The sequence below is a fragment of the Motacilla alba genome, chromosome 6, assembly GCF_015832195.1.
Source record: "Motacilla alba alba isolate MOTALB_02 chromosome 6, Motacilla_alba_V1.0_pri, whole genome shotgun sequence".
Classification (NCBI taxonomy): Eukaryota; Metazoa; Chordata; class Aves; order Passeriformes; family Motacillidae; genus Motacilla; species Motacilla alba.
Window position 1 is genome coordinate 4,098,082 of NC_052021.1, and position 21,936 is coordinate 4,120,017.

Below are 21,936 nucleotides of genomic sequence, written 5' to 3' on the forward strand. Positions count from 1 at the left end.
CTTATTCTTCTTACAAATTCACTGTTAGCCCCTTGCCTCAAGAAATCTGCCCCTTCCCAGCCTCTGCCGTGCTGTAAGCTCAGCCCTGAGTGCTGGCAGAGCCATTCCCTCCTGTTTTCCCAGGATTTCAGCACGTTGCTTGCAGAATGAACCTGCTGGCAAAGTGAATACAGGGAGCATCTGCAAGGTAATCTCTCTGGAAAGCCTGGAGCTAATCAGGCTTCCCTGAGTCACTGCAGAGCCACAGCACTGCTAAAACCCCAACTTGGCGCTGCTGATTTCCCAGAGCAAGGCTTTCTTCTCCCAGCTCCTGCCTGGAGAGGTACCTGAGTTTTAATGACTCCATAATTAATGCCTTGTGGGCTGCCGGACCTGCCCGAGCACGCAGGCTCCGTCTGCAGGGAGGAGGATGCAGCAGTGCCGGCTCCGGTCCAGGCTCAGCTGAGCCCTGCTGGTGTGTCTGGAAAATCCTTTTGGGGATAAGCACAGGTTTTCCAAGGAAACAGGCGCGCCGAGACATGCAGCACAGCATCCACTTCAACCTTTATTTATTCACAGTTCGTGTAAAGGGGGGAAAAAATAAAGCTTTTGGGACGAGCAGCGCTGGGAAAAACCACAGGGCTGCAGCACGTGAGGCATTGTTTCGGTAGGAATTTCAAAGCAAATCAGATCCCAACTCCTGCCCCAGCAGGAGCACAGAGATAATGGCCCCTGGAGCTGCGGCTGTCCCTGTCACCTCGTACCACCTGTGACCCTCCGACGCGGAGAGGGTGGCACCGTGCCCTCCTTGTTGACTCGGCAAGGGGGCTGCAAAGCACATGCTGCTGCGGAAGGGGGTGGTCAGAAACACCCTGCTCCATGAGCGAGTGCTGAGCAGCTTGGCCGGCCCGGGAACGCCTGGCGGGTTTTGACAAGCCTGGTCGGGAGCAGGCGCTCGCTCCTTGGGAGAGGAGGCAGCGCCGGAGCCAGGGACGGGGGAGGAAAGGGGGTGAGCGATTTGATGAGCCCGGGAGCCACCACTCGCAGGAAATACAGCACTTTCTGGAAACTGCTTTTTTTTTCTCCTAAGAGGAGAAGCAAACCCCGTTAGCAGCAAGGGAAAGAGGGAGCAGAATAACTTCACGGGATGCTGGAGAAGCTCGCTCGCTGAAGGGGCCGGCAGCGGGGATATCTGCAGCGGGACACCTGGAGTCGTCAGCTCCATCCCGCTCCCGCCCCCACGGCTGCTCATCATCTCCAGCCCAGTGGGAGCTGCAGCTTTTACCCCAGAGCCATTTTTCGGGATCCTCCGTCACCCTTTCATTATCCCACGGGAAATGCCTGGCATGGCGCTAAAGGAAATGCTGTATGCATCCACCGAAGGCAAGCAATGGTGCTCCTGTTTCTAGTCCTGAAGCCCAGGGACACACGCAGTTCCCAGGACCCTGGGGAGAGCAGTGCCCAGCCCAGCCAGGACACTCTGCTTCCAAGTGATGTTCTGGCAAGGCGATGACAGCCTGTGCCTCTGGAAAACCCGCCAAGAGAGATTACCTTGCAGATGCTCCCTGTGCTCACTTTGCCAGCAGGTTCATTCTGCAAGCAACGTGCTGAAATCCTGGGAAAACAGGAGGGAATGGCTCTGCCAGCGCTCAGGGCTGAGCTTACAGCACGGCAGAGGCTGGGAAGGGGCAGATTTCTTGAGGCAAGGGGCTAACAGTGAATTTGTAAGAAGAATAAGAATTGTTTTCTTGGGACTGGCTGGGGTTTCCCGTGATGCAGCTGAGCCTCGCCGAGCAGAGCCCATCCCAAATGTCCCCAGGTTCTTGCACCTGGAGAACTGCTGGCTTGCTTTCCCCTTGGAATTGTCTTGTCTTCCTTCTTTTACCATCTTCCACACTTGGTTTTTCTCTCTTCTGTTGAAATGGGGAAATGTTTTTGCCCTCCCTCCGTTAAGAGTTTCTCCTTTGACTTCCAATTTTGACGCATTTCCCCCAGACATGTGCTATTTTAATCAGAAGCAATCAGCCATTAAAGCCAGATTAATTAAAGAAATGAGTTTACGTATTTTCCTAATGATCTGAAACAATCTTGCATTTGTAATGCTGTTTGTCTGCAACCCATCACTGCTTAATATCCCTGATCAGAGAGGATGACGCCACCTCACCATTAATCACTGCTTGAATAACAAAGTAGCTGAATCGGAATCTCCTGCATCCTTTGGAACACAGGGATTTTGGTCTCTTTTCCCATTTATACTGCAGCTAACAGCCCTGCCCTGCAGTTCCTTAAAGCCACAGCATGTGGATTCACTGTGCTCTTTGCTCGACTCCATTCACCACGTATTGAATTCTGATTTTTTGCTCTGCTGCCTTGTTCTGAACAGCCCTTGCCACCATCAGGGGACAGGGACAAAGCCCTGTGGGACTCTACCCATTTGGAGCAACGACCTCTCTGGCTGTTTCTATTTCTAAGGCTTTTAAACCCATCACAGTCAGTACAACCCCATCAAACATCAGGGTTTGGTGTGAAGACGCTGAGTTAATGATGTCATATGGGGTCAAAATGATCCCAAAATGACATCTCAAAGACACTGAGCCGATGGTGCTGTTTGGTGTAAATGGTGCCATGGATAAAGGCACTAAGTGAATGATGCAACCCACAGGAATGATGTCATAAATACCATCAATGGGGAAATGATGTCATCAAGTGGTGGCATAAATGATGGGTACGGGGTCATTGCTGCCCTCAAAGAAGGACCCATGGTGAGTGAGGTAAGATGAAGGTGACTGAAATTTTACTAAAGTTAGTTTATTATGATTTCATTAATAAAGTGTCAGCATGCTAATAATCAACATACCTTTCTAAATAAAAACATCTCTTCCATTGGAACATCATCGATTTATGGATTATTGATCAGTGCCTAAGGATTGTGACCTATTAGCATTTCACTGTTGATCCATTCACATTGATTCTGATTAATCAATTTCTTCAAAGCTCCAGCAGAAGAAACCTCCAGCTGAGCTCATCCATGGGCAGGGACACCTTCCAGGGCTCCAAGCCCCATCCAACCTGGCCTTGGTGCTGGCACACTCTTGGAATGTCCCCCCTACTTGGGGGTTGGTTGTAGCCAGCAGGAAATGCTGTTTTCAGTGGCTCAGCAGGATTAAGCCCGGGCAGCAGCTCAGGACAGCTATTCCTAAGCCCCTTGGATGGCCCTTTGTCATTCCCAACAGGGAGGTCAGGCTCCCAGGGAACCAATTTGCACAGGCTTCAGGTTCCTATTATCTGCCAGAAAACGCCCATCCTGGGGGAACAACCCCGGAAAGGGGGGATTTATTGTGGAGGGAAGTGTCAACAGCATTAATCCTATTAGAGCATTGTGAGATGGGATGGCAAGAAACCATAGCCAGGAAGGAAACAGCCCCTGCTGAAAAGCAGGAACCCCCTTAACCCCCCTGCCTCGATGGCATCGCACAAGGGGAGCGAATGGAAAGATAAATTGGAATTGGGATTGCCAAGCCCTCCAAAGGCTCCACTGCCCCAAGGGAGATGCACCAGCACCCCAAAAGCCTTCCCTATTCCTAAACTCTTCCTGGTTTCCTCTTTCTCATGCAAGCCTGACCAACCTGGGAAAAACCAGAAGAGAGCTGCCAGTGTTAGATCTGCTCACAAATAAATCCCTCCTCAGGGATGAGAGAATCAAAGCTGTTGGCATCTGGTGTCCCCAGCATCACTCTCCTGGACTTCTCCAGAACCCTTCTCCAAAGCCATTCCCTTCCATCTGTGTTTCCCCTCCTAACTACCAAACAGTTTGCACAGGCTGAAAGCTTTGCCTGGACCCTGAGGTCAAACAAAACTTGTCCACTCTTCACTGGCACTGATGAAAATCTGTGAGGAGCTGCAGGTCACGGCAGACTTTAAATAACTTCCAAGCTGACTCTAAGTTTGCATTTTATTACACAGAGAATTTTCTCTCAGAATGGCTCAACTCCATTTTTAGAAAGTGCAGGATCTGACAGCTCTTTACAGAGGCCCAGCACACCTCTTACCTGTCCCAGTGCATAAATTACTATTTATTCAAGCTTAATTCTGAATTTTGCTTGGGTAATGTCTGCAATCACTTGTTGATTGGGATAAGTCACGAGGGTTTTTTTTTCAGATTTTGTTTTGTTTACGTGCCAAGATCAGCAAAACATGTCTCTTGCTCAGTGTTACTGAAACACACCGGTACATCCAGTCCCTCCCATGTGTGTTGTCATCCTCCCATGCCTGGGACAGGGGGAGCTGGATGTGTGGCTGTGCTATCTCCACAATCTCCTGGCTGGAAAAATGCCTGAAATACGGGAAAAGTTTCAATCAGACCTTGCAGATCTTCCCACGCTGGGGAACAGCCCTGCAGGGAGCCAGGCTCTGCGCATGCATGAGCCCCTCTGTGGGCACCAGGAAAGGATTTTGAACTTTTGGCATGGAAAAAAACCCAGTTTTGTGTTAGAAGTCACAATTTATGAGGCACAAGGTTTGAAACGGGTGTTAGTGCTCACGGAACAAAATTTGAGCCTCTTTCTACCTGGGGATGGTGACACCCAGGGGTTGTCCCTAAGCTAAATTGTCCTGTGAGTTTATTTTAACTGAGATTTTATTAGTAACAGCTGACTTCTCACATCTCCAGAGCTGACAGAGAACTGGAGCCCAATGGCCAGCAGAGCTCCTGCAGAGTGAAATAAAGGCAGGTAGCAGAGTTTGCTCCAACACCTTACACTCTGATTTTGGGGATACTGGGATGGGACATGTTCATCCCAATCCAGGATCATGAGGGAATTCTCCCCAACATCCCATCTAACCCTGCCCTCTGGCAGTGGGCAGCCATTCCCCCTTGTCCTGGCACTACATGCTCTTCTAAAAAAGTCCCTCTCTGTCTTTCTTGTAGGTTTCCTTGTAAGTTTCCTTTAGGTACTGGAAAGCTGCCAGATGGATTTAGGAGGAGAACTCACACCCTGCTACACCTCAGCTGCTCCAAGCAAGCTACATTGATGGCAGAACTTAGTATTTTGGGGGCACTACATATGCTCAGAAGGGTTCAGGGTGGCTTCTTTGAGGCCTCACCCCGAGGGCTGTGTCCAGCTCTGGGCCCTCCTGGCCAGAGAGCCCTGGAGGGGCTGGAGCATGGCCAGGGAAGGGAACGGAGCTGGGGAAGGGGCTGGAGCCCCAGGAGGGGCTGAGGGAGCTGGGAAAGGGGCTCAGCCTGGAGAAAAGGAGGCTTAGGGGGGACCTTGTGGCTCTGCACAACTCCCTGCCAGGAGGGGACAGCCAGGGGGGGTCGGGCTGTGCTGCCAGGGAACAGGGACAGGACAAGGGGAAAGGGCCTGAAGCTGGGCCAGGGCAGGCTCAGCTTGGCCAGCAGCAGGAATTTCTGCATGGAAAGGGTGCTCAGGCCTTGGCAGGGGCTGCCCAGGGAGCTTTGCAGTGCCCATGCCTGGAGGTGTCCCAGGAAGGGCTGGAGGTGGCCCTCAGTGCTCTGGGCTGGGGACAAGGTGGGCACTGGGCACAGCTGGGACTCCAGGGGCTGGGAGGGCTTTTCCAGCCTCAGTGACCCTGGGGTTGTGTAAAACACAGCAAGACAGCGGGCTGCTCCTGTGCATCCCAAGCTGTGCTGGGCAGGGGGGGCTGTGGATCCCTCTGGGAACGGGAAAGGGGACGGGAACGGGAAGGAGAATGGGGATGTTGAGGAGCAGCGCTGCCCGGCAGGGAGGGACGGGCACAAGATGGCGGCCGGGATGACACGGCGGTCACGTGCCGCGCGGTGCCCCCGCCCCGCCCGCGGCCGCCGCACGGGACACGGGACACGGGAGCGGGGCACCGCAAACGGGACACGGCGAGCGGGCTGGAGCCGCCGCACCGCCCGGCCACCGCCCGCCGGCCGCACCCACCCGGCCCGCAGCGAGCCGCGGCTCCGCACGGTGAGTGAGCGGCGAACCAGCGGCCTCCGGCTCAGCGCAGGCCCGGGGGTGGCGGCGGCACGGGACAGCGGCGGTGACAGCGGGGACGCGGCCGCCGCCGCCCCAGCAGGGACGAGCCGCGGGGGGTTCCGGCGCCTCCTCCCGGCGGCGGCCCCCGCAGCCCCGGGGGATGCGGGGAGAGCTCCGGCCCCCGCAGCGGCGGAGGCTCCGGGGGGGCTTCGGGCTGCTCCGCTCGGGGGTGTGACAGAGCTCCGGCCCCGCAGCACGGGCGGGTCTGGGCCCCTCGGGCCCCGGGCGCACCGGCAAGGTGCGGTCTGCTCAGCCCTGGGGAGGCTCGGAGCCCCGGCCCGGGACTGCGGCCACGGGAGCCCACGGCGGCTCGGTGCTCTGCCCGGGGGAGCTGTGCATGCCCGGCTCGCAGCCCTGGGTGCCGGGGAGCGGCGGGTCCCCGGGCTCGTGGGGCTGCGGCGGGTCCCGGGGGAGCTCTGGGGGCCCGAGCTCGGGCGGTTGCGGGTGGTGCTGGGGGAGCTCCGGACCCCCAGCCCGGGGGGCTGCAGCCCCCTCAGCCCCAGCAGAGGCTCTGTTCCCTTCAGCCTGGTCAGGTGTGTCCCTCCTCCCCAGGGCGTTGGAGTGCTGGGTCTGGTGCTCCCTGCCCTAGAGGCTCTGGGGGGACATCTGGTCCCCTTAGCTCAGGTGGCAGTGTGGGGGTGAGCCTGCTCCCCTCAGCCTGGGGGCTCCAGTCCCTCTGCTTGCTGGGATGCCAAGGCAGGGTGCTCCCTGCTCCAGAGGAAGCTGGAGGCATCTGCTCTGAGTGGGAGCAGCTCCATCCCATCCCATCCCATCCCATCCCATCCCATCCCATCCCATCCCATCCCATCCCACAGCGGTGACATTGGGGCTGTGCTGCCTCGCTGGGGCTGAGGTTTGTGGGGTGATGGCTTTGTCCCCCTCTTGAGGATGAACAGGCTGGGGGGCAGAACGGGGGTGAAAAGAACAGACCTCTCCATCACGGGCACCCTGGCAGGAGGGTGTGCTCCCTGTTTGCTCGTGGAATGGCTCGCTGATTGCCTGGCTGCAGTATTTGGATTTTTCACGGTGTATAAGGCACGGGGCTGTCTTTGTACTGTGTTTCTGCTGGAGGCCCTGTTTTGATCAAGGTTTCTAATTTATTCTGTCTTGTGTGAAAACCTCATTAAAGAGTGCCTCGGTGCCTTCAAGGCACCATAAATACATGGAGAGAGGATGGGAAGAGAGAGAAAAAGATTATTATTTGTAAAAAATGGGAGCTCTGCCATATTGACATGGTGCTGCTGAAGCTTGCTGATGCAGGCAGCCTCTCCTAGCAGAGCAGCACTGGGATGTCGATGAATGTCCTCGTGTCACTTTGGCTGATGGTGCAGCCTGGTGTGACAGCAGGATTTGTAGTGAAGCCTTCAGACTCCTTTCTCCCCCAGGTCCACATGGCTGAAAATGCTTTTCTGTTGGCTTCCATGCCCAGCTGTGAAGCAGTGCAAAACACAGAACCAGTGCAGAACACCTGGCTGAAGTCAGTGGAGGTGGTGCTGTGGAACTCGGTGGGTTTGGGCTTGGCTGTGCTTTTGTTTTGGGCAGTGGATGCTGTATTGGGGCTGCATTCTGGTTTGTTTCGTGTAGTATTTTGTGGGTGTTAAAATTGCTCCGGTTTGTGAAGTTGTGTGGAGTTTGGAAAGAGAGGGCAGTCACCCTGGTTGGTGGCAGACAAAAGGCAAAAGCTGCTTTACAATAGGGGTAATAAACCCCCTCTAAATCCAGAGAGATTGCTGTGATTTTTCTGAGTTTTTGGGCATGTGGAGCAGAACTAAATTCAGCTCAGATGCCTTTAGACTGTGTTTGTGATCTGTGCAACAAATGGCGATTCCCAAATTATTGCGCTTCTTTCTCCTTCCACATTATCAACCTGGGAACAGCATCTCTCATGTTAATTAGCTTTTAATGTGGCACAAATTTAATAAATCCAAGTAGGTGGATGATTTTCAGGACTTGGAGGTGTTATGGATAGGACTGCTCAGAGTTAATGGTTAAAAGGCAGTGATTTGCTCTTTTCCATGGATCTCATTGCTTCTCTCAACACTCATCAAGCTTGAATAGGTGCTACTTTTAATTAGATAATTCTTGAGTTCCCTTGAACTGGACCCGTGCACTGTGGGTGATGGTGACTTAAAAAGTTCTTCCTTCTTCTGGTTGCTGCCTCTGTGCATCGCTCAACGTTGGTTAATTGGTGCACTAAATATGGGTGGCCTGGGACTTACTCAGATTTAAAAGCAATTTCAGCCTGGCCGTAAGGAATGGTTGCAGAATTAAAGGCTTTTTAATTGGGGCAGCAGGACATCCTGTGAGAGGAAAAAAAAAAAAAAAGAAAAAAAATGCTCAGAAAGAATCCAGACCCTTGTTGGGGAAAGGGCCTGTTTGAGTAATAGAATAAATCCATACAGCATCATCAAAAAGTGAAGGAGTGTTGCACGCAGGCCTGAAGGCTGCTTTTGTTGGACATGGCACAGGGTCCCTGTTTCCTGGGGTGGTTTGCAGGGACTCGTGTAGGGCAGGAAGGATTCCTAAGGCTGCCCAGCCAGGTAGGTCCAGGCTGTTCTTTGCCGAAGTGGAGCAGAGCACCTGATGCTATTTCAGTCGTGATTCAAGTGCAGCACATCAAACCCAACTGTACGGCTCTGAAGTGGAGCTGAGCTTTAAAGGAGCTCAAAAACCTGAGGTTTTTAGAGGTTTCTTGGATCTGAGCTGGTCACAAACTGAGCTCCCATGTACTGGCAGTGCTTTCCAAAGGATTTTTGGTGTCATTGGGCCCAGGGCTGCAGCACACAGAGAGGGGCAGGAGCCCTCTGGAAGGGCTGGTGTTCTGCATGGAATCTTCAGCTTGAATTCCCAAAGTGTGTGGTGTGACATCATTAAGTTAATTATTAAATCCTGTCCCGCTCCTTCCCCAAAATGCTGGGGGAAAGGCAGAAGACTGAGGAATGTGTGAAACTTACTGGCTTTTTGAGATGATTTCATCCCAGTCATATTTTATTATTTTGAAACTCTGCCGAGCAGAGGCAGTGTTTGGTGCAGGTTGCTTTGCCTTTTCATGGATTGAAAGAACAGCCATCCTAATAAGCTGCCAGGCGTAACTGTGTAGTAGAGCTTGGTGGAAGGTGTCCCTGCCCATGGCAGTGGGGTGGAAAGAGAGGGTTTTTGAGGTGCCTTCCAGCCCAAACCATTCTGGGATTCTGGGATTTAAACATCTCTAAAATATTTATCTGTACTGTTTCTGGTCTTATCAAACGTAGTGCTGTAGTTGAGGGGAGGAAAAAAAACCCCAAATTCTTGAAAGTAACCCATGAGCTTTGTTCTGATAGTCCTTGATCAAGAGCTGGAAAGAGAAAACTTAATTTTGGAGATGGTAACATGTTTCTTAAAGAAATGCAGTTACTGCTGTTCCTGGGCTTTACAGTTGACTCATCCAAATCAGGGGAGCAAATCCAGAGTGGGACAGATGTCCTGCTGATGTGTCCTTTGTGTGCTGCTGCAGTCCTGCTCTGCTGTCCAATTACCCATCCATAATCAAAGAAAACCACTAATAAATCCTTATTGGGAAAGCATCTTCCCTAGGTTTTTGCCTGATTTGCTAATTTGCTTTGATTTAAATGCACAACAAAATAAATCTCCCTCTGCTTAGAGCCATGACTCCAAGACTTTTTTTCTCTCTGACTTCCCAGCCTGGTCTGCCTTGTGTCTCCCTGATTTTGAAACTGCTTGAAGTAGCTTTTTCTGTTTAAATGGAACTAAAGCAAAGCATATTGCCAGCTGGGGAAAAAAATAAGGAATCTCTGAAGTCCAGTAGCTTTGGGTTTTTCTCTTGCAGGAAAACTGGCAGCTTCCTCAGCAAGCTGGGTGAGGCACAGGTGTGGCAGCAGAATTCCTCAGGTGGCTTTGCTGGACTGGCTCTTTGGGGTGCTGTGGGCACTGTCACATCCTTATCAGCTGTGTGAGACAAGGCTTGGGAATTTTATCCCTGCTCTCTGGGTCTGGGGAACAGCACACGGTGGGGCTGCGTTGGCTAAGCCTTCATGAGAAGAAGTAGGAAGAAACTGAAGTAAAACCAGGGTAAATCCTGTCTGAAGCACTGAAAGAGCCTTAAAATTGCTCCTTTCTGAACAGGTGGATCTGGAGAGGAGAGCTTTCGCAGCCTTGGCTTAAGAAGGATTTCTCATAGCTGCCATCTCCTCCTGTCCACTGCAGCCTACTCCTTTAATTTCCTTTACTAAAAAAGAGCATTGCAATTGGGAGTGTTTTACAATTTCCCTTGCTGGTCCATTAGTGTATTAGCTTAGCTCCGTGTGTGTTGAATGCCACTAAATGTCACTTGCAAATTTAATGTTGGGAGCAGTGAGATTTGTGCTAATTGAATTTAAAGTCTTATACTTGAATTTGTTAAAATGGCAGAGGCAGACAATTGAAATGCTTTAATGGGAGAGTGGAGGAGCACTTGTAAATCTGCTCTTAGGAGTGAGTGAATCCAGCAGTGCATTTGTGTAGATGGAAGGGGAGACCCTGAGCAGACAAATCAGGGTTTGATGGGGTTTTAGTGTCCCTTTGAACATTTGCAGCCTGGTGACAGCTGGCAAAATCCACTATGTTGAAAGTCTTAATGCTTGACGTCTGCTCAGGGTCGTTGTTGGCGCCAACTTAACCTTAGATACTTCTGTAAAAATGGTAAAGATTATTGAGCCTTTCAGTGCAATTTAAATTTCTGCTTCTCCAGCCATAGTTTTAGGCACTGCTGGAGCAAGGTTAATTGTTTGGGCTGTTGGTCTTTAAACTCAGTTGTCTGTGTCTGTCTTCTGGGGTTTTTATTCAGGACATTAGCAACTTCTGCACCTGAGAGTTTGTTGTTCTGGGAGGGGCTGGGTTGTTTTTTGTTTGGTTGATGTTTTCTTGTTGTTGTTGTTTTAATTATTTTTTCCGTAAAAGAAAAACAAAACCCTGTGGCATTAAACACTTATTTATTCTTAACTTCAGCCAAATACTCAAGGATTAGATAGGCACAGAAAAAGAGACCTTACTGCTGTGCTTTTTGTGAGGTAAAGTGTTAAAGAAATAACCCTGGATTGGAAAAGAGTCGTAAAGATTGGTCCTTGGCTTTCCAAGTGTGTAAATCTGTGCCTCCCTAGATAGCACAGTGCTTTTAAGAAGTTTGTCTGGAAACACTTCCATTAAATCTCCTGATACCAGGTTTGACCTTCTGCCACTGAGCTGGCATTTCATACGGGCTTCTGGCATGAGCTCTCCTGCCACTTCCAAGTAAAATCTTATCAGGCATTGAAAAGTTTGACTCTGCAGTTGAGCGCTGTGCCAAAGCTGTAAAAGCCCTATTTGTACACAAAATGGATTTTTGCTTGCTAGGAGGGCTGGGGTAGTGCTTCAGTAACTGCAGGAATGGCTTTGAATCTACATAGTAATGAAACAGCTCCATCAAAATCGAGTGTCTCCTCCTCTCTCAGCTCTGCTCTTTGTCTTCTGTGTGTCCCTGCCTGGAGTTTTACATAGCCAGGTTATATTGCTCTGGAAAAGTTTCTCAGGGAAAGTTAATTTAAAGCTATTTGAAAGGCTTAAAAATGGCTCTGCTGTTAGGATGATGAAAAAGACCTTGAAAGTGCCTTGGGAGCGATTGCTGCTGGAATACCTGCTTGATGTGAGTGGTGAGCCGTTCCCAGAGGGAGCATTCCAGGGTGTCCTCCTTCAGTGCTGCCAGCCACAAAAACCGTGGCTGTCCCATCCCTGGCAGTGCCCAAGGCCAGGCTGGACAGGGCTTGGAGCAGCCTGGGACAGTGGAAGGTGTCCCTGCCCATGGCAGGGGGTGGAACGGGTTGGGTTTTAAGGTCCCTTCCAACCCAAACCATGCTGGGATTCTGTGATGCACCAGGGCTCAAAACCCACTTGCTTTGACTGGGAGGGAAAATCCAGCACTTGTGGGTGAGCTTTGTCCCTTGCAGGGGGTGCCAGTGGCCTGTGGGATGTTGGGTGTCTGGGGAATACAGTTTTAGTGGAATAAGAAAGTAAACCAGACTTAGAGGAAGGGAGAGGAACGCCCATGTTCCACAGTGCTGAAGTTTGGGGTGCTCAGCAGAGGCAGTGGGGTGGAGGTGATGCCCAAAACAGTGCTGTGAGCAAGGCAAGAGTGGACAGAGAAGGGTGAGTGCAAGCACGTGAAGATCCCTGCTAAATGACTCAACAGAACACGTTGTTCCCTTTCCTCGGGTGCTTTTGGAATGTCAGGATCCCTATTTAATGGAATCGTGGTTTTATGGAGGCTCTCCACCCTGGGAGAGGCTGGCCTTTGCCAAAAGCAATACTCAGTAATGAGCTGGGGGTTCTTATCTACTCTCCATGAAACACTGCAAAAACCTTATTTTGCAGTAATGAGCAATTACCCACAAATTAACAAAACTCTTTGTCACATATTGCCTTTGTTTTTGTGCCTGTGCAATTTCCTTATTCATTTTTTTCTCCCTTTCAAAACATAAATAGATGGGTTATCAAAGGCCATTTTAAAAACAAAAACAGAGCCCTAAGCACATTTATCAGAAGGGGATTATTTGAGTTCTGGTGGTTTGTTCAGAATTCCTTTGCTTGCAAGAAAATGAGTGTCTGTGCTGAGAAGACACAGACCCATCCAGCCACGTGTCTTGTATCCCAGAATTATGTTTTTGAGAGGGAATGCCAGAGTTCAGCCACGGGTTCAGGAAGTGTAAGTGGCTGGGAGGATACTTGTGGAGATGACAATCACAAACCACAGGCAAATCTATATTACTTCCTCCTCTGAGCAGGCCTAACCCCAAAGAAACGTCAGGTTTCTCAGGGTCCCACTGGGGTTTGAAAGTGTCCAAAGAAGGAGACGGGCTGCTCTGGGGAGAGGGATTCCCAGCTGGTGTGGGGAGATGCCCTGCAAGTTTGATTCAGTGCCAGGGGAGGAGAGGGAACCTGAGACCCAGCTGATATTGGATCCAGGTGCACAGATTGATGCACTAAAGGCCATTAGCTGTTTTCTCCTCTGTGCCTGGCCAGCTGAGTTGATGTTCTTAATGAACTACTCCTTAGCTGTCTTAATTTCTGACTGCTGCTCCTTAACTCATGGTCCATCAGGGCACAAGTGAATTGAGCAGCATCATTTATAACTGTCTGCAGGGAACTTTCCTTGGCCACTTTATTGAGTGGCTGCCAGTCTAAAATCCTTTTATGATTCTTCCTGTTAGACTTCTTGTACTTAATGCAAACAATCTCCTTTAACCTCATAACTTTGTAATCACCCTCACACTGTAATTGTGCTTTAATGCTGCCCATCTGTAGCTGGATATGAGCAAATATTTAAAATAATTGTCCACTCTACAAAATGTTGGTTGACTTCTTAGATTGTTTTGACTTCTGTTTATTAACTCCCTGGGGATCTCGTTTCCATGTCCAGGACACGCATTTAGGTCTTTGCAAGGTAAAAGGTTGGAAAGCAGATTAGAAATCCTAGGGAATGCTGTATTTCTTCACGTGGTTCCACTGTTCTGGCTGTGTGTTGAAATCCAGCCTGCAGGATGTGATGTCATGCTAATCAATTAATGACTTGTGTTTATTTGAAGATTGGATAATAACCCAGGCATGGGATAACAACCCAGGGAGCGCTCGGCCCTTCTGCTCTGAGCTTCCCAGAAATTGTGATGTGGGTGAAGCTTTGCCTGCCTCTGTCTTGCTGCACTTTTCACCATGAGTATTATGGGGTGGGAGCCTTGTATTCATGCAGAGACACCCTGCCACCTCACAGAGGGGGCATGGATGTGTGTTCCTGACACAGGCGGCTGTGGGGACACGGAGCTCCCAACCTTTGCAAGGTGCAGGTTCCAAACTCTGGGCTCACTGCGTGTGCAGAACTCCGATCAGAGGTGAGCTTGAAGGTCCCTTCCAAGCCAGGACGGAGCCATTCCACGGTTGTGTGCTCACTGGAGAGGAGCCTGTTGAATTTCCCAGCCTGGAACACTGGTGTGTTCCCCTGTCAGGGAGTGGTTGTGGTGGCAGGGTGGCTTGTGGCAGGCAGAGGCTTCCCACCCTGGCACCCCGGGGAGGAGGGCACACCTCAGAGCTGTAACCTCTGATCCCTATCACTGAACCTCTGCTTTCAGCTTCAGCTTTCATTCCCAGAGAAACCCAGGGTTGGGGTACAGCTGCTCCAAGTGAGCTTTCTGGGCTGATTGAATTCGTGGCTGGTAAAGAACAGGTTTTTTTTTCTTCCCTCACCTTGTCTTCATATTCCAGATTTCCAGTGTTAAAGGGTGTTCCACGAGGTTTTGGAGACAGGCTCTGTGGTTTGCCTGGCAGGGTGGGGCCTTATCAAGAGGGAAATAAATAACAGCACTGAGGGAAACAGCAGCACAGGGAATTATCAGTAACGGGCTGCTCTTAGGTCTGGGTCGTGCAAAGCATTAATGACATTTCCTGCACCCCTAAACTGGAGTGACTTCTCGGTGGCTCTTTCAGCTGTGTCAACAAACTTTGTGTTTGGGAGTGAGGTATTGCTGAGTTTTATTTTTATTTAAAGCCAAGAGGCAGCTGAGGGTCTGCAGTAGACTGAGCTGAAGTGGGTCTTGCTTTAGGAAATAACTGGAGGACGCTTGCTGGTGGTGAATAGCCAGTGCAGTGACAGGATGTGTGCAGACAGCTGGAAATGCTCAGACTTGCTTGCTTCCAGTACTGTCCTAAATTAGGAGAGTTGGGATAGAGCCCAGTGCAGCTTGTGGGGTGTATTCCAGTGTAACGTTTGCACACCAGACTGTTCCCTGTTCAGTTAGTGCTACTCCCTGTTGGGAAGCACTACTCAGGTGTTGTGGAGTCTCTGCCTGGGATTGCTGGATTTGGGGGTGCTGGAGCAATGCTTGAAGGAAAAATGGTGGTGTAGAGTTCTTGCACCCTTTTGTCTTTGTGGTGTTGATGGTCGTGGAAGAGGCCCCACAAACTTCAGCTGGAAGGGAGGAAAAATGCATTTATTTCCACAGACACTGCAAAGTGACAGGAGAATTAGGAGAGCTGAACATGCGGATGCTGCTGTCTTTATAGCCTTACAATGGGCGAAGAATTAAAATAAATAAAAAGAGGAATGGTTTCTGCAGTGGCTTCTCTGGAGGCAGTATTACCTTCTGGTTCTGAGGATTTGTTTCCTTTCCTGGTCTGCTTTAAAAACGTTTCCTTTTTCATAAAAGCAGTGAATTACTCCACGGACATTTATGTGAAGGAACAGCTGAGTGCTTAATAACCTACTTATTTTATTTGGGCTGGACTTTTTAAAAATGAAGCGTTCAAGTCAGGCCCTTAGAAGACAGATTGTCCTGCCCGATTGTCTTGAGCAAAGTACCTTTTTGGTTTTTAATTGGAGTTTTTATTGCTATGATTTACAGTGGCAGGGTGAGGGCAGCACCGTTCCTGCAGTGCCTCAGCCAAGTGGGAAGAGAAGGAGAAGGAGCAGAGCTATTCCTTATGTGGACGCTTTCGGAGGTGCTTACAGAGCTGTGTACTTAAATAATTCCTCCACGGAAGTATTGATGTGCAGCAAAGCCTCACGGGTTTAAGCACAACCTTTAATACAAGTATTCTCAGCATGACTTTGCAAATATTCCCAAGTTTGGCTTCACACCTCTGGTGCTGCCTCTTGGCATCAGAGTGAGGGGGGTTTGTGCAAGGCTCAGAAATGCAGATCAAATCACAGACTTGAAATCACCTCTGGGAGCAGTCCTTGTGGCTTTCCTGCACTGTCTGCTTGCTATTCTTCCACGTCCACTGCCACCTGCTCGTGTCCATTCTCACCTCACCGTGTCCACTGCCACGTCCTGGTGTCTGCTGCCACCTCCTTGCGTCCATTCCCACTTCCTGGTGTCCATTCCCACCTCTCCATGTCCACTGCCGCATCCTGGTGTCCACTGCCACTTCCTTGTGTCCCCTCCCACGTCCTGGTGTCCATTCCCACCTCTCCATGTCCACTGCCGCATCCTGGTGTCCACTGCCACTTCCTTGTGTCCCCTCCCACGTCCTGGTGTCCATTCCCACCTCTCCATGTCCACTGCCGCATCCTGGTGTCCACTGCCACTTCCTTGTGTCCCCTCCCACGTCCTGGTGTCCATTCCCACCTCTCCATGTCCACTCCCACATCCTTGTGTCCACTCCCACATCCTTGTGTCCACTGCCACTTCCTTGTGTCCACTCCCACATCCTGGTGTCCATTCCCACCTCCCCCTGTCCATTCCCATCTCCACAGACCCTCTCCTGTCCTGTGAGCCCCAAGTCCTGCCTTGCTTTGGGACCCCTGCGCTGCATTTGGGGTTTTTGGGGAGAGGGGAGGGGAATGTGGCGTTTCAGCAGCAGCTGCCTTCGCCAGGTCAGCCCCCCTGTTTGTGTGTGCTGTTCCCCGTGCTCAGAATGCAGGAAGAGGCAAACTTGGATTCTCCTGCCGTGTGCAGATGCGGTGAATTTCCTAGAAACTTCAGGGAGGGGGATGAAAGTGGTGTAGATAGTTTGTAACAACTGGTGATTCAGTCATTGAAGCATAAACTGGATTTTTAATGTGCTGAAGAAGGAAACAAAGCCTGGCTTGGTAAGGTCAGAGTAAAAAATTTAGGGGCTGTGTTGATTTTTCTTTTGCATTACAGTTTCTTTTGTATTACAGTTTTTTTTTTTTTTTCCTTAATTAAACTGCTTTTGCAATGTGTGTCAGTCCATCTTAAATCCTGTGTAGGAAGATCTGTGGCTGTATCTGGTGAGGGCAGAACCTTCTGCTGCTTTTGGGACTTCACCTCCCCTTTTTGCAGCTGGGTTGTGTCATCCAAGTTGTTTTTCATCCTTTCCCCTGTCAGTTTGTTGAGCAAACTTCCAAGTGCAGGACTGTGGGCATTGGGACACCCCTCAAAATGCAGGGCTGGGACATCCTTCCAAGTGCAGGATTATGGGGATTAGGACACTCTTACAGGGAAACTGGGACACCCCTCCAAGTTTAGGATTGTGGGGGACAGGGACACCCTCAAAGTGGGGGGTTGTGGGGATTGGGACACCCCTCCAAGTTTAGGATTGTGAGGATTACGACACCCCTTCAAGTGTGGGTTGTGGGGGACAGGGACACCCTTCCAAGTTTAGGACTGTGGGGACTGGGACATCCCTGCAAGTGTGGGATTATGGGGACAGGGACACCTCTCCAAGTTTAGGATTGTGGGGGACAGGGACACCGTCCAAGTGTGGGTTGTGGGGGACTGGGACACCCCTGAAAGTTTAGTATTGTGGGGGACTGGGGCACCCCTTAGGATGTGGGATTGGGAGGAGGCTCTGCCACACTTCCTTCCCCTTGGTTTAAGAAGCAAAGCACTGAGCAGAGCGGCAGGGCAGAGGAGGGAGGATCCTCATCCTGCAGGCTGTCAGGGGACGTGCCTGGCTTGTCCCCAAGCTGGCTGTGGTGAGCCAGGATGGAGCTGGAGGCATCCCAGTGCTGCTCCCTCCCAGGTGCCACTGTGCCAGGTCCTGCAGGACATCCCCCTGCATGTTCACCTCCAGAAGTGCAGCCAGGATCCCATTTCCAAGATCTGCTTTTCCCAGCAGTGCCTGAAGCCGGAGTCAGGGATCAGCATCCCCCCAAGGGCAGGGCAGGGCAGGGAGGGAGAGCTGGCTGCAATTCCAGCTGGGGGTGGTCGCATTCCAGCAATCAGGAGGAATTAATTGCTTGGCCAGAGCCCCAAGATATTGCAGATGGCTCTTAGAGGGATGGAACAGATTCCTGATGCTGAGGTGTGTCCAGTTTTGGAGAGGTGGATCCAGAAACTGCATTTTTGCCAGATTTGAGGCCAGCTGGCTCATCAGATCTGCAATAGAAGAGGTTCTTTAGCTGAGAAATGGGATATCTTGTACTGCTGATATTTCTGAGGACGAGGGAGCTTAAATTTCTTGCTTACAGTGGGAGCTGAAAGCAGACAATCAATCCCTGGTTTGGGCTGTTCCACAGAAATGGGGACAAACAAGCATTTTCAAATGGGTTTGTTTGGTGGCTTTATGCAGTGCTCCTCTTGCTGTTAAGTTCCTGTTATCCCTTTTGAGCAAGGCATCTGTGCATTCCAGGGAAGGTCTTTTCTGCTGATAGTGACTCCTTGCTTCTGAGCACAGGGTTTGTCTGCAGCCCCAGCAGCACTTCCCCATTTTATGGAAGATTTAGCTCAGTTTTGCACCCTATTTTCTGTTAATTTTAAGCAAAAATATGTTGCTTTGTTCGGGTCAAAATTGCGAATATATTTGTGGAGCTCAGTTTTCTCTTTCCTGCCAGTGTAGTGCTTTTGCACCTTTCATAAATCATCTGATGAACTGTTGAAGCTGGAAGAGGCTGTTTGGCATTTACAAAGCTAATGGAAAACTTGAGTAAAGGATGCTTTGCAGGAAATGGCCTCTCAAAAAGGGAAGTAGTGCAAAAGCCAGTTGTATTTTCCTTGTTCACAAACTTGTTTGGAAGATATTATTAATCCCTCACATCTGTGCAGGTGCAGCCTTCAGACTCCCAGCTGGGTATTTTAACAGGAGCAAACCACAGCAAGGAATTCCCTCCCCCCTGTTCCAATCCAGTATTTTGGTTTCATCAGGGAATTTGTGTGTCTTTCAAAAGCCACAGTTTGGTAACTGGGTGTCAAAATTTACCGCAGAAACTTTCAGGCGAAAAAGGGGAAGGCAGCTCCTGCTGAAATACCAAAACCACTGCAAGACCAAGTGTGAAAACTTTGGGGTGGGATGGTGGCAATGGGGGGATGCCGAGGGGGAATGGAGGGGACTGAAGGGGTCTGGGTTAAATCACAGCCTGGTTCTGCTCAAAGTGAAAGTGTGTGCTCCCTGACTGCAGTCCTCGGGATGGAGCTGTTGCTGCTGGGGGGGGGGGGGGGGGGGGAATTCCAGGAAAAGCTGTGGAATTCAGAAAAGCTATGGAATCCAGGAAAGCTGTGGAATTCCAGCCAAATGCCCCTGCAGAATAGCCAGCAGGACTTTGCCAGGTGCCAGATGTCATGCTGAGAGTGCGTGGCCAGCTTTGCCTGTCCCAGAGGGTTTTCTCCATCAGGAAGGCAGAGCCTTTGCTAACAGAGTGCTCTCCAAAGCTATTTCTGAAAGGATATATATTTTTTAATATGGAATTTCTGCCTGTATAACCATCAAATCCTAGGAAATGCCCATCCCTCACCATTTGTTTGCCTGCACAGGAGGATTGTTGCAGCAGTGCCTGAAAGAAGCAAGATTAAAAAGCAATTACTAGCTAGCAGAGGTGTGTTGTCCAGAAAGTACCTTTTCCAAGTTAAATTCCTTCTCCAAGCTGATGGCTTTGAGGCCGAGACAGAGGGTAAAAAACTTTGAGCACGTGAAACAAATTGTTGCTGCAAACTATGGGAACCTCTGAAAGTTGACATAACTTCTGTAGCTGGAAGTTTCAATTTGTTTAATTTATTTTGCTTCCTTAGGGCTCGGCCGTACTTGTTTTGTCGAGTTAGTTTATTTATGGACACGTTGTGCTGTTCTCCCACAGGGATGACCTCTCAACTCCAGCAAGTCATCTGCCACTTGTTAATGTTGGTGTTAAGCCTGTTTAAGATCTCTTCCTGAGGTTTAGAGGTCTTTTGCATCAGTCTGGGGATGTATGGGTGGTTAGCACAGAGCAATTGCTACTCTCTAGCTGCTTTCTAGACTAATTGAACACACAGCTGATTGTCACAGGTGTCATCTTGTAACTTTACCTGCAGCAAATTAATCAAGTGCAAACCCAGCTTGGATTCCTTGCCCTCAGTGCATTTGTGGGCAGGTGGCTCATTTATTCTTTCTTTGCAGTGGCCAGAAGGATCTCTTTTCCCAGGAGACTCGAGTCAGTGTTAGGAGAGAAATGTTCCTGCTGAATTTGACGTGTGGGGCAGCTGAGGGCAAAGCTTCTCTGGGAGTTTGAGGTCTGTGGTCCCTCCCTGAGCATGATGCCCTGGCAGGAGCTTTGCTGCTCGCCTGCCACGAGGGAATAAAGCACTCCCAGTACCTGGAGAGCACATGCCCTGCCTCTGGACAGCCAGGGGACAGGCTCTGTTTGTGGGATTTGGGTGAGTAAAGCCCTCCCAGCACATGAAGAGCACATCTCCTGCCTCTGGACAGCCAGGGAACAGGCTCTGTTTGTGGGATTTGGGAGAATAAAGCACTCCCAGCACCTGGAGAGCACAATCCCCTGCCTCTGGACAGCCAGGGAACAGGCTCTGTTTGTGGGATTTGGGTGAGTAAAGCCCTCCCAGCACATGAAGAGCACATCTCCTGCCTCTGGACAGCCAGGGGACAGGCTCTGTTTGTGGGATTTGGGTGAATAAAGCCCTCCCAGCCTGTGCAGAGCACATCTCCTGCCTCTGGACAGCCAGGGGACAGGCTCTGTTTGTGGGATTTGGGAGAATAAAGCACTCCCAGCACCTGGAGAGCTCATGCCCTGCCTCTGGACAGCCAGTGGACTGGCTCTGTTTGAGGGATTTGGGAGAGTAAAGCACTCCCAGTGCACGAAGAGCACATGCCCTGCCTCTGGACAGCCAGGGGACAGGCTCTGTTTGTGGGATTTGGGAGAATAAAGCACTCCCAGCTTATGAAGAGCACATCCTCTTCCTCTGGACAGCCAGGGGACAGGCTCTGTTTGAGGGATTTGGGAGAATAAAGCACTCCCAGCTCATGAAGAGCACATCCCCTGCCTCTGGACAGCCAGGGGACAGGCTCTGTTTGTGGGATTTGGGAGCAGGCTGCACCCCAGCCTGTGCAGAGCCACCCTGGAGTTGGGTTCCTGTGCCTGTACCTGCCCTTGCTGCCTTCCAGCTCCCTCCTGCTTCCCTCTGATGCCTGTGGCACCAACAGAAAAAGCACCATGTGAGACAATTTTAGTGTAACAGCAGAAATGCTGCCTCACTTGAGCTGCACTTAACCCCTGGCTTTAAGTGGCTGTGAGAGGTTTGTGAGACGTGCTTGATACGTTTAAGAAATAAAAAGCCTGGCTGTGAGAGAGGGGAGGAAGGAGCTGCAGCAGAGCTTCAGGCTGGTGAAGGCACTTCTGGGTGTGCATCCCTTCCTTGCTGGCTGAGGGGAAAATGGGCTCTCGAGCAAGAGAGCTGCTTCAGGAGGAGGTGTGCATGGTAATGGCCAGTTTGCTGATTTTTCTGTAGCTCTGCTTCCCTGCCTTGTGCAGGACTTGCTGCCCAGGTCTCGCTGTGGAACTCTTGCTCTGATGCGGTGCACTGGGTTTGGTTACTGCCTTTGCTTCGAGTGACTTGGAAAGGAGTTTCACTGACTTCTGGGTCCTCATACCAGACATTTCCTTGCTCAGCCACCACTCAGGAGTCACCTGCTCAATATTCCTCCCCCACACCTGGCCCAGCTTGTTCAATCCTGTTCTTTCCCTGTGAAGCAAGAGACAAAAAGGCAGCATTTGCTGTAGCTCACAAGGCTCCCAGATGCATTTAGGTTGGAAAACACTTCCCGGACCATGGAGTCCAAGCTGTGCCCCATCCCCACCGTGTCTCCAGCCCAGAGCACTGAGTGACCTCCCTGCGCACCCTTTCCAGGAAGAAATTCCTCCTGATGTCCAACCTGACCCTCCCCTGGCACAGCTTTTAGGATGGTGACAGGCTCTGTAAGCAGCTTGTGCCTGCTGGGATGCCACATGAGAAGGTGACATCCATGTGCCAGTACAAATCTTGGCTCCAGAAATAGTCGGTGTGAGGTGAAGGTGTAGCTGTTTTAACAAAACACGAAGTGGAAATGTCTTATTTTTGGTGTTTCCAAGTTTGCTTGCAGCTGTTGTGCCTGTGCCCAATCCTTTCTTTCCGTCCTACATCAAGAGTTATGACCTAAAAATAAATTGTGTTGTGCAGAGGAGTGGGAAATGAGACAGCATCACTGATTTCAGGTGTTATTGCTG

At 50.6% G+C, this 21,936-nt stretch overlaps 1 protein-coding gene across 2 annotated transcripts in view; it reads left to right on the forward strand.

Annotated features, from left to right (window-relative positions):
- Window positions 1–5,804: 5,804 nt before the first annotated feature.
- The window catches only part of SGMS1 (sphingomyelin synthase 1), a 93,008-nt gene continuing 76,876 nt past the window's right edge, over window positions 5,805–21,936 (forward strand). For both annotated transcript variants that reach the window (XM_038140219.1, XM_038140225.1), the window contains exon 1: window positions 5,805–5,936. The gene's annotated coding sequence lies outside the window, so the exon portion shown is untranslated. The remainder of the gene's footprint in view (window positions 5,937–21,936) is intronic.